At 42.9% G+C, this 11,631-nt stretch overlaps 1 pseudogene; it reads left to right on the top strand.

Annotated features, from left to right (window-relative positions):
- The first annotated feature begins 1,026 nt into the window (after positions 1–1,026).
- On the top strand, positions 1,027–2,490 carry LOC123161730 (12-oxophytodienoate reductase 1-like; annotated as a pseudogene).
- Positions 2,491–11,631: the final 9,141 nt, after the last annotated feature.

Below are 11,631 nucleotides of genomic sequence, written 5' to 3'. Positions count from 1 at the left end.
CCCTTTTGCCAGGCCGGGATGAATTTTTTCACTTGGTCAAGTAGGGGCTGCCAGTCATTTTTCGTAAGCTGGTTGATAGACAGAGGGATGCCCAAGTATTTTCATGGAAATTTGCCTATAGCACATTGGAGGATGGTAGCAATCCTGTTCTGGTCCTCCTCCGTTCCTCGAATGAGCACAGTCATCGACTTCCTGTAGTTAACCCGGAGCCCAGATGCTTCGCCAAAACTGTGTAGGGCTGCTCGCACAAACTGTAGATCCTGGTCGGAGGGTTTGATAAACAAAGCAACATCGTCCGCATAAATGGATAAACGTTGTGTTGCCGAGACCCCTCTGATCGAGCTGATCACCCCCGCGACCTCGGCCTTTCTGAAAATGGCCGAGAAGTTCAGGTTGTTATCTATGCTTAGCCACAAAAGGGTTTAATTCTTTTACCACAAAAGAGGTTATCTACTGAACTCGTTGACCACTATATATTGGGAGTAAAATTTATTGGAATTACATGGTCTAATGTAATATCGCAACTGGTTTTAACTTTAAACAACAGTACTCTCATTGTAAAAATATGTCTACTTGAATTCAAACTTTCTCAAATGAATTATATAGAGATCTTGTCGTGATGCTTGTGAAATTCCATTTTTGGAGGTACACGCTGTACAACCCAGAAAGGCTAGGACACACAAGTTTGCGTCATCGCTTCTATGATGATCGATCACAATCAGCACCAACCTGGTCGGCCAAAAAAAAGCACCAAACTGCTGGTGCCTTGATGAGAACCCGGCCAGATACACTGTATCTTGTTCCCACAGGACTCGCTTCTCTTCGGATGAGCCGATGACGGAGAGGGTGACGAGAGGAAGCGGGAACGGGAGAAGAGTCTGGTCAAACAATGTCGACACAGTGGGAAAAGAACGCCCGGCGCGGGATGCCACCGGCACCTATAAATACAATCTTCATTCGCATGTTCAGCCACAGACATACAGACTACAGAGCATAGTTCAGAAGCAAGAAACAGAGCAAGGTTTTAGTGATTCCTTTGCAATACCATCGTAATACTTGAGCTGCACAATCTGCATCCAGTTCACACAAGATGGTAGCGAGCAAGATGGTGGCCAAGGAGGCGATCCCGCTGCTGACGCCGCACAAGATGGGCAGTTCGAGCTCTCCCACCGGGTGGTGCTCGCGCCGCTCACACGCTGCCGCTCCTACGCCAACGTGCCGCAGCCGCACGCGGCGGTGTACTACTCGCAGCGGGCCACCAGGGGCGGCCTCCTCATCAGCGAGGCCACCGGCGTCTCCGCCACCGCGCAGGGGTACCCGGAGACACCCGGCATCTGGACGCAGCAGCAGGTCGACGCCTGGAAGCCCATCGTCGACGCCGTCCACAGCAAGGGCGCTCTGTTTTTCTGTCAGCTTTGGCACGTCGGGAGGGTCTCCACCAACGGTACTCTGCTTTTCCTAAGCAATTAGGCATTCATGCTATTTTGTGTTGCTCAACTATATCATCCCCATGACCGATTAATTGTTACAGTACTTATCTTGCTATCTGTTTATTCGAACAAAACAGATTTCCAGCCAGATGGACAGGCGCCGATCTCCAGCACCGACAAACAGATAACACCCAATGTTGAGTCCGGCATGGTCTACTCCAAGCCCCGACAACTTGAAACAGACGAGATACCGCTGATCGTGGATGACTTCAGACGCGCTGCCCGGAATGCCATCGAGGCGGGGTTCGACGGCGTGGAGATCCACGGGGCACACGGGTGCCTATTGGAGCAGTTCATGAAAGACAGCTCTAACGACTGCACCGACGAGTACGGTGGCAGCCTTGAGAACCGATGCCGCTTTGCGGTGGAGGTAATTGATGCTATCGTCCATGAGATTGGTGCGGATCGTGTAGGAATCAGATTGTCTCCATTCGTGAACTACATGGATTGCTTCGACTCCGACCCACATGCACTCGGGATGTACATGGTACAACAACTCAACAAGCATCAAGGGTTCGTCTATTGCCACATGGTAGAACCCCGGATGGCCATTGTGGATGGTCGTAGACAGATACCCCACGGGCTCCTGCCCTTCAGGAAAGCATTCAATGGCACTTTCATTGCCGCCGGAGTGTACGACCGAGAGGAAGGAAACAAAGTGGTGGCCGACGGCTATGCTGATCTCGTTGCTTATGGGAGGATCTTTCTGGCTAATCCAGATTTGCCAAAGAGATTCGAGCTCGACTCACCCTTGAACAAGTACGACCGCAACACCTTCTACACGCAAGATCCTGTCATTGGCTACACAGACTATCCTTTCCTTGAAGGCTCGAATGCCAAGTAGTTCACCCACTCGACTTGAATTAGTGATTTGCTCGATTTTATGAAGTATGTGATGATTTATTCAATGTGTATGCACGGGCATGTGCATTGTATCATTTCCACCAATAATTTACTTTTGTTCTCCCATGTAATGTCAATACGTCAAAATAATATTTTTTGCACCAACAGTGACAACATTGTCTTCAGTTACCTGTAATATAAATTCTATTGCCATGGTACCCAAAAGGCCAAAAAGTGGTGCGTCGTTGCCGGTTGGTTTCATTTGGATGACGAGGGGACTTCCCTATCCGGGCTATCTGATAGTGGTTTCAGCAGCTGCAAGGGCTATAACAAAATTTGTCCAAACATCTCCTTTTAATTGACGACTATCAAATAGATCAAAAAAGTTACGAGATCTATATTAAGTGAATTCAGTATAAGTTCAAGACATATTAGAGTTCTAACCATGTTTTGGCTTGTGACCAATCCATAGATACCAATCAAAAATAAATAGACACTCAAAAGAAGTACATGTTCAAACATCATTAATAACTCCTTATCAATCTCGATTCATTTCAATATGAGGGCAAGAATTGAACCAATTCAAGTAATTACAATAGAATAATTACACATATTAGGGTTTTATTAAATCAGAATTGTGATTCTTTAGTTATTTACGTCGTTGATCCTCTCTGGCAAGCGTTTATTGGGACACCACACAGCTCTTAGGCGCTGCTACATCTAGTTGGCCTCGATGATGTATTGTGCTGACGCGCCATTCCAGGTAGGTGTTGTGCTCGAGGGGAAGGCAACAAAGTGGTGTCCGATGGCTATGCTGATCTCGTTGCCTATGGGAGGATCTTTCTGGCCAATCCAGATTTGACTAAGAGATTTGAGCTCGACGCTCCTTTGAACAAGTATGACCGCAACACCTTCTACACGCAGGACCCTATCATCGGCTACACAGATTATCCTTTCCTTGATGGCTCAAATGCTGAGTAGTTCATCCGCTCAACTTTCATTAATGACTTGCTTGGTTTATATAATATGTAATGATTTTTCTCCAGTATGTTATGCATGGGCATGCGCATTGTATCATTTCCACCAACAATTTACTTCTGTACCAATATGTAGAGATATTTTTTCCAAAAATGATTATCTAGAGATATTAATGTAGTGATAAATATTTGTATGTTCTTCTACTCTTTCTGTTACAAGTGCAAATTCATCATTGTGTTAGCACTTAAATTTGAGAGACGCAGGGTTGAGTTGCTCCCCCTCACTCTCTCCACCTCCAAAAAATGGGCCACTTTCTTGAATTAGTGGACCATCTCCTAAACATCCAAGAATTTTGCTCTATTTTCTTCGGGAAAGCCAAAGATTTTGACGGTACACGCAATTGTTTGGGCATGAACTAGGAACTTTTTCTTTCCAATACTTTGGCATCCCGATGCATTATAGGAAGTTGAGAGATGGTGAATTGGAATCTATTAAGTATACCTATGTTCATTTTGTCCCTTTTTCAAGGTACCAAAAAGAGTCAAGTCATGTATGCCTATAAACCTTACCAAAAATTAGAAAACTCCACAAACTCACCTAACTTGAGTTTAGTTTTACTTTCGAGTACTTATCTTCTGAAAAACTTGTTGCCAGGCACCCTCCTCTTATACATTTTTGAAAGGCTATTTGCTAATGAGGAACTATTTTTCGGTTAAGGGTTAAGGTTATGTGTGCCTACACCACCTTGGTATCTTTGTCGACAAATAATATTCAGTTTAGCCAAAAAATAATCATTTGTAGCTTTTCTTAGAACGCCACATTGATTGTTTCATGTGCGTGTTGTACATAGTCCTTTTAATGTAAATAAGAACTCCATTAAACATACTACATATGATTGCACAACGGCTTGAATGTCTAGGGTAGGGTCTACAATTTTTGATCTAACAAGTGGAGTTGTGATAATTTGTTTGTTTTGATTACATGTTCTTGTGCCATGGCCAAAAACTACACTTTTCATTCATGTTGGTGGTTCACGCACTGGTAGAAGTCACATACTCCCTCCAAATGAATAAGGCACATACACATTTCAAAATTTAACTCCGATCAGAAACTAGACCAAGAATATATATTTTTGTGACTTAAAAGTTATTATCGTTGAAAATTTCTTTTGAATATGAATATAATGTTGGAAATATGCCCTAAAGGCAATAATAAAATGGTTATTACTGTATTTCCTTGTTCATGATAATTGTCTATTATTCATGCCATAATTGTATTGACCAGAAACCGCAATACATGTGTGAATACATAGACCACAACATGTCCCTAGTGAGCCTCTAGTTGACTAGCTCGTTGATCAATAGATGGTCATGGTTTCCTGACCATGGACATTGGATGTCATTGATAACGGGATCACATCGTTAGGAGAATGATGTGATGGACAAGACCCAATCCTAAGCATAACACAAGATCGTGTAGTTCGTTTGCTAAAGCTTTTCTAATGTCAAGTATCATTTCCTTAGACCATGAGATTGTGTAACTCCCTGATACCGTAGGAGTACTTTGGGTGTACCAAACGTCACAACGTAACTGGGTGGCTATAAAGGTGCACTACAGGTATCTCCGACAGTGTCTGTTAGGTTGGCACGAATCGAGACTGGGATTTGTCACTCCGTATGACGGAGTGGTACCTCTGGGCCCACTCGATAATGCATCATCATAATGAGCTCAATCTGACTAAGTAGTTAGTCACGGGATCATGCATTACGGAATGAGTAAAGTGACTTGCCGGTAACGAGATTGATCGAGGTATTGGGATACCGACGATCGAATCTCGGGCAAGTAACATACCGATTGACAAAGGGAATTGCATACGGGATTGCTTGAATCCTTGACATCGTGGTTCATCCGATGAGATCATCGTGGAAAATGTGGGAGCCAACATGGGTATCCAGATCCCGCTGTTGGTTATTGACCGGAGAACGTCTCGGTCATGTCTGCATGGTTCCCGAACCCGTAGGGTCTACACACTTAAGGTTCGGTGAAGCTAGAGTTGTTATGGGAAATAGTATGTGGTTACCGAAGGTTGTTCGGAGTCCCGGATGAGATCCCGGACATGACGAGGAGCTCCGGAATGGTCCGGAGGTGAAGATCGGTATATTGGATGAAGGGTATTGGAGTCCGGAATTGTTCCGGGGGTACCAGGTGATGACCAGCGTGTCCGAAAGGGGTTTCGGAGGCCCCGACAAGTGTTGGGGGGCCTTATGGGCCAAGGGGAGAGGGCACATCAGCCCACTAAGGGGCTGAGCGCCCCTCCCACCCCATCTCACATAACCAGGAGAGGTGGGGGCGCCACCCCTAGGGCAGCCGCCCCTCCCGGCTTGGGGAGCAAGTTTCCTAGGGGGTGGGGGCGCCCAAAACCATCTAGGGTTTCCCCTATGGCCGCCGCCCCTTCCCCAGGGAACCCTAGGGTGCCTCCCCCTCCTCCCTTCCCCCTATATATAGTGAGGGAGAGAGAAGGCAGCCGCACCCTTCCCCTGGCGCAGCCCTCTCCCTCCTCCAACTCTTCCTCCTCCTCCGTAGTGCTTGGCGAAGCCCTGCTGGAGAACCACGAGCTCCATCACCACCATGCCGTCGTGCTGTCGGAGTTCTCCCTCAACTTCTCCTCTCCCCTTGCTGGATCAAGAAGGAGGAGACGTCCCCGGGCTATACGTGTGTTGAACGCGGAGGCACCGTTCTTCGGTGCTTAGATCGGATTCGGCCGCGATCTGAATCGCTTCGTGAACGACTGCACCGACCGCGTTCTTGTAACGCTTCCGCATCGCGATCTTCAAGGGTACGAAGATGCACTCCCCTCTCTCTCGTTGCTAGTCTCTCCATAGATTGATCTTGGTGATGCGTAGAAAATTTTGAATTTCTGCCACGTTCCCCAACAGTGGCATCATGAGCTAGGTTTATTGCGTAGATTCTATGCACGAGTAGAACACAAGTTGTTGTGAGCATTGATTTTGTTCAATATGCTTACCGTTACTAGTCCTATCTTGTTTCGACGGTATTGTGGGATGAAGCGGCCCGGACCGACCTTACACGTACACTTACGCGAGACAGGTTCCACCGACTGACACGCACTTGTTGCATAAGGTGGCTAGCGGGTGCCAGTCTCTCCCACTTTAGTCGGATCGGATTCGACGAAAAGGGTCCTTATGAAGGGTAAATAGCAATTGGCATATCACGTTGTGGTTTTGGCGTAGGTAAGAAACGTTCTTGCTAGAAACCTATAGCTGCCACGTAAAAACTTGCAACAACAATTAGAGGACGTCTAACTTGTTTTTGCAGCATATGCCGTGTGATGTGATATGGCCAAGAAGGATGTGATGAATGAAATATATGTGATGTATGAGATTGATCATATTCTTGTAATAGGAATCACGACTTGCATGTCGATGAGTATGACAACCGGCAGGAGCCATAGGAGTTGTCTTTATTTATTGTATGACCTACGTGTCACTGAATAACGTCATGTAATTACTTTACTTCATTGCTAAACCGTTAGCCATAAGTAGTAGAAGTAATAGTTGGCGAGACAACTTCATGGAGACACGATGATGGAGATCATGATGATGGAGATCATGGTGTCATGCCGGTGACGATGATGATCGTGGCGCCCCGAAGATGGAGATCAAAAGGAGCAAAATGATATGGGACAATTGCATTTTTGCCCCTAGTTGGCTCCTACCCACGGGTTTTGCCCTTACTTTTCGAGCTTGCTCAGTTTTGTCCTTACTTTTTCCGTCGAGGTCCCTCGAATGCCCTTTGACCATTTGACCAAAACTTTAAAAATTCATAACTAATTCATATGAACTCAGAAAAATGCAAATAAGACATCAAAATGTTTAGATAAACATTACCATTATGTGCATATCATTTGCATTCAGGAAAAAAGCACCCTTTAGACTACCTGAGGTAAGTAATGTTATTAACATTATTAAAAATAAAAAGGTATAAACAATATTTTTTTTCATGAATAAAAATTGCATGCAAATGTAGGTGATGTTTCCTGAACATCCTGATATCTTATTTGCATTTTTCTGAGTTCGTATCAATTTGGTATGGAGTTTCCAAATAATGGTCAAAGTCGTTAGAACATTCATAACAAGATGATACGAACTCAGAAAAATGAAAATAAGATATCTGGATGTTCACGAAACATCACCTACATTTGCATGTAATTTTTATTCATGAAAAAAATATTGTTTATACCTTTTTATTTTTAATAATGTTAATAACATTAATTACCTCAGGTAGTTTAAAAGGGTGCTTTTGTCCCAAATGAAAATGATATGCACATAAAGGTAATGTTTATATGAACATTTTGATATCTTATTTGCATTTTTCTGAGTTTATATGAATTAGTTATGAATTTTCAAAGTTTTGGTCAAACGGTCAAAGGACATTTGAGGGACCACAACGGAAAAAGTAAGGGCACTGAGCAAGCTCGAAAAGTAAGGGCAAAACCCGTGGGTAGGAACCAACTAGGGTTAAAAATGCAATTGTCCCAAATGATATTGGCCATGTCATGTCACTATTTGATTGCATGTGATGTTTATCATGTTTATGCATCTTATTTGCTTAGAACGACGGTAGTAAATAAGATGATCCCTCATAATAATTTCAAGAAAGTGTTCCCCCTAACTATGCACCATTGCGAAAGTTTGTTGTTTCGAAGCACCACATGATGATCAGGTGTGATAGACTCTAACATTCACATACAACGGGTGTAAGCCATATTTACATACGCGAAACACTTAGGTTGACTTGACGAGCCTAGCATGTACAGACATGGCCTCGGAACACAAGAGACCGAAAGGTTGAACATGAGTCGTATAGTGGATACGATCAACATGAAGATGGTCACCAATGATGACTAGTCCGTCTCACGTGATGATCGGACACGGCCTAGTTGACTCGGATCATGTATCACTTAGATGACTAGAGGAATGTCTATCTGAGTGGGAGTTCATTAAATAATTTGATTAGATGAACTTAATTATCCTGAACATAGTGAAAAGGTCTTTGCAAATTATTTCGTAGCTCGCGTTTTAGTTCTACTATTTTAGATATGTTCCTAGAGAAAATTTAGTTGAAAGTTGATAGTAGCAATTATGCGGTCTGGGTCCGTAAACTGATGATTGTCCTCATTGCTGCGTAGAAGGCTTATGTCCTTAATGCACCGCTTGGTGTGCTGAACCTCAAACATCGTCTGTGGATGTTGCGAACATCTGACATACACATTTTGATGACTACGTGATAGTTCAGTAATGTTAAACGGTTTAGAATTGAGGCACCGAAGACGATTTCTGAAACATCGCAGAACATAGGGGATGTTCCAAGGGCTGAAATTGGGATTTCAGGCTAGTGCCCACGTCAAGAGGTATGAGACCTCTAACGAGTTTCTTAGCCTACAAACTAAGGGAGAAAAGCTCAATCGTTGAGCTTGTACTCAGATTGTCTGGGTACAACAATCACTTGAATTGAGTGGGAGTTAATCTTCCAGATAAGATAGTGATGTTTCTCCAAAGTCATTGCCATCAAGCTACTAGAGCTTCGTGATGAACTATAACATACCAGGGATAGATATGATGATCCTTGAAATATTCGCGATGTTTGACACCGCGAAAGTAGAAATCAAGGAGCATCAATTGTTGATGGTTAGTAAATCCACTAGTTTCAAGAAGGGCAAGGGCAAGAAGGATACTTCATGAAATGGCAAATTAGTTGCTGCTCTAGTGAAGAAACCCAAGGTTGAACCCAAACCCGAGACTAAGTGCTTTTGTAATGAGGGGAACGGTCACTGAAGCTGAACTACCCTAGATACTTGGTAGATGAGAAGGCTGGCAAGATCGACAGAAGTATATTGGATATACGGTATATTGATGTGTACTTTACTAGTACTCCTAGTAGCACCATGGTAATAGATACCGGTTCAGCTGCTAAGTGTTAGTAACTCGAAATAAAAGGCTACGGAATAAACAGAGACTAGCTAAAGGCGAGGTGACGATATGTGTTGGAAGTATTTCCAAGGTTGATGTGATCAAACATCGCACGCTCCCTCTACCATCGGGATCAGTGTTAAAACTAAATAATTGTTATTTAGTGTTTGCGTTGAGCATAGACATGATTGGATTATGTCTATCGCAATAAGGTTATTCATTTAAGGAGAATAATGGTTACTCTGTTTATTTGAATAATACCTTCAATGGTCTTGCACCTAAAATGAATGGTTTATTGAATCTCGATCGTAGTGATACACATGTTCATGCCAAAAGATATAAGATAGTAATGATAGTACCATATACTTGTGGCACTACCATTTGAGTCATATTGGTATAAAACGCATGAAGAAGCTCCATGTTGATGGATCTTTGGACTCACTCGTTTTTGAAAAGATTGATACATGCGAACCATGTCTATTGGTATATACGCATGAAGAAACTCCATGCAGATGGATCATTTGGACTCACTTGATTTTGAATCACTTGAGTCATGCAAATCATACCACATGGGCAAGATGACTGAAAGGCCTCGTTTTCAGTGAAATGGAACAAGGAAGCAACTTGTTGGAAGTAATGCATTTTGATGTGTGTAGTCCAATGAGTGCTGAGGCACGCAGTGGATGTTGTTATGTTCTTACTTCACAGATGATTTGAGTAGATGCTGAGTATATTTACTTGATGAAACACAAGTCTGAATTATTGAAAGGTTTAAGTAATTTCAGAGTGAAGTTGAAGATCGTCGTGACAAGAGGATAAAATGTCTATGATATGATCATAGAGATGAATATCTGAGTTACGTGTTTGGTACACAATTAAGACATTGTGGAAATTGTTTCACAACTAATACCGCCTGGAACACCATAGTGTGATGGTGTGTACGAACATCATAGATGCACCCTATTGGATATGGAGCATACCATGATGTCTCTTATCAAATTACCACTATCGTTTATGGATTAGGCATTAGAGACAACCGCATTCACTTTAATAGTGCACCACATAATTCCATTGAGATGACACCATGTGAACTATGGTTTAGAGAAACCTAAGCTGTCGTTTCTTAAAAGTTTGGGGCTGCAATGCTTATGTGAAAAAGTTTCATCCTAGTAAGCTCGAACCCAAAGCGGATAAATACATCTTCATAGGACACCCAAAACAGTTGGGTATACCTCCTAATTCAGATCCGGAAGCAAAAGTGATTGTTTCTAGAAATGGATCCTTTCTCGCGGAAAAGTTTCTCTTGAAAGAATTGAGTGGGAGGATGGTGGAGACTGGATCAGGTTATTGAACCATCACTTCAACCAGTGTGTAGCAGGGCACAGGAAGTTGTTCCTGTGGCACCTACACCAATTGAAGTGGAAGCTGATGATAGTGATCATGAAACTTCGGATCAAGTCACTACCGAACCTCGTAGGTCGACAAGGACGCATACTGCTTCGGAGTGGTATGGTAATCCTGTCTTGGAGGTCATGTTGCTAGATAACAATGAACCTACGAGCTATGGAGAAGCGATGGTGGGCCCGAATTCCAACAAATGGCCAGAGGCCATAAACTCCGAGAGAGGATCCATGTATGTAAATAAAATGTGGACTTTGGAAGAACTACTTGATGGTCGTAAGGCTGTTGGGTATAGATGGATTTTAAACGAAAGACGAACAATGATGGTAAGTGTCACCATTAAGAAAGCTCGACTTGTCGCTAAGATGTTTTCCGACAAGTTCAAGGAGTTGACTACGATGAGACTTTCTCACTCATAGCGATGCTAAGAGTCTATTGGAATTATATTAGCAGTTACTGCATTATTTATGAAATCTTGCAGATAGGATGTCAAAACGTTGTTTCCTCGAAGAGTTGCTTGAGGAAAGGTTGTATGTGATACAATCAGAAGGTTTTTTCAACCCTAAAAGATGCTAACAAGCATGCAAAGCTCCAGCAATCCTTCTAAGGGTTGGAGTAAGCATCTCGGAGTTGGAATATACGCTTTGATGAGATGATCAAAGATTTTGGGTTTATACAAAGTTTCTGAGAAACTTGTATTTCCAAAGAAGTGAGTGGGAGCACTATAGAATTTCTGATGAGTATATGTTGTTGACATATTGTTGATCAGAAATGATGTAGAATTTCTAGAAAGCATATAGGGTTATTTGAAAAGTGTTTTTCAATGGAAAACCTGGATTAAGCTACTTGAACATTGAGCATCAAGATCTATAAGGATAGATCAAAAACGCTTAATAGTACTTCCAAATGAATACATACCTTGACAAGTT

This window comes from Triticum aestivum, chromosome 7B, assembly GCF_018294505.1.
Source record: "Triticum aestivum cultivar Chinese Spring chromosome 7B, IWGSC CS RefSeq v2.1, whole genome shotgun sequence".
Taxonomy (NCBI): Eukaryota; Viridiplantae; Streptophyta; class Magnoliopsida; order Poales; family Poaceae; genus Triticum; species Triticum aestivum.
Note: the sequence above shows the minus strand (reverse complement) of the source record. Positions and strands in the feature narration are given on the sequence as shown.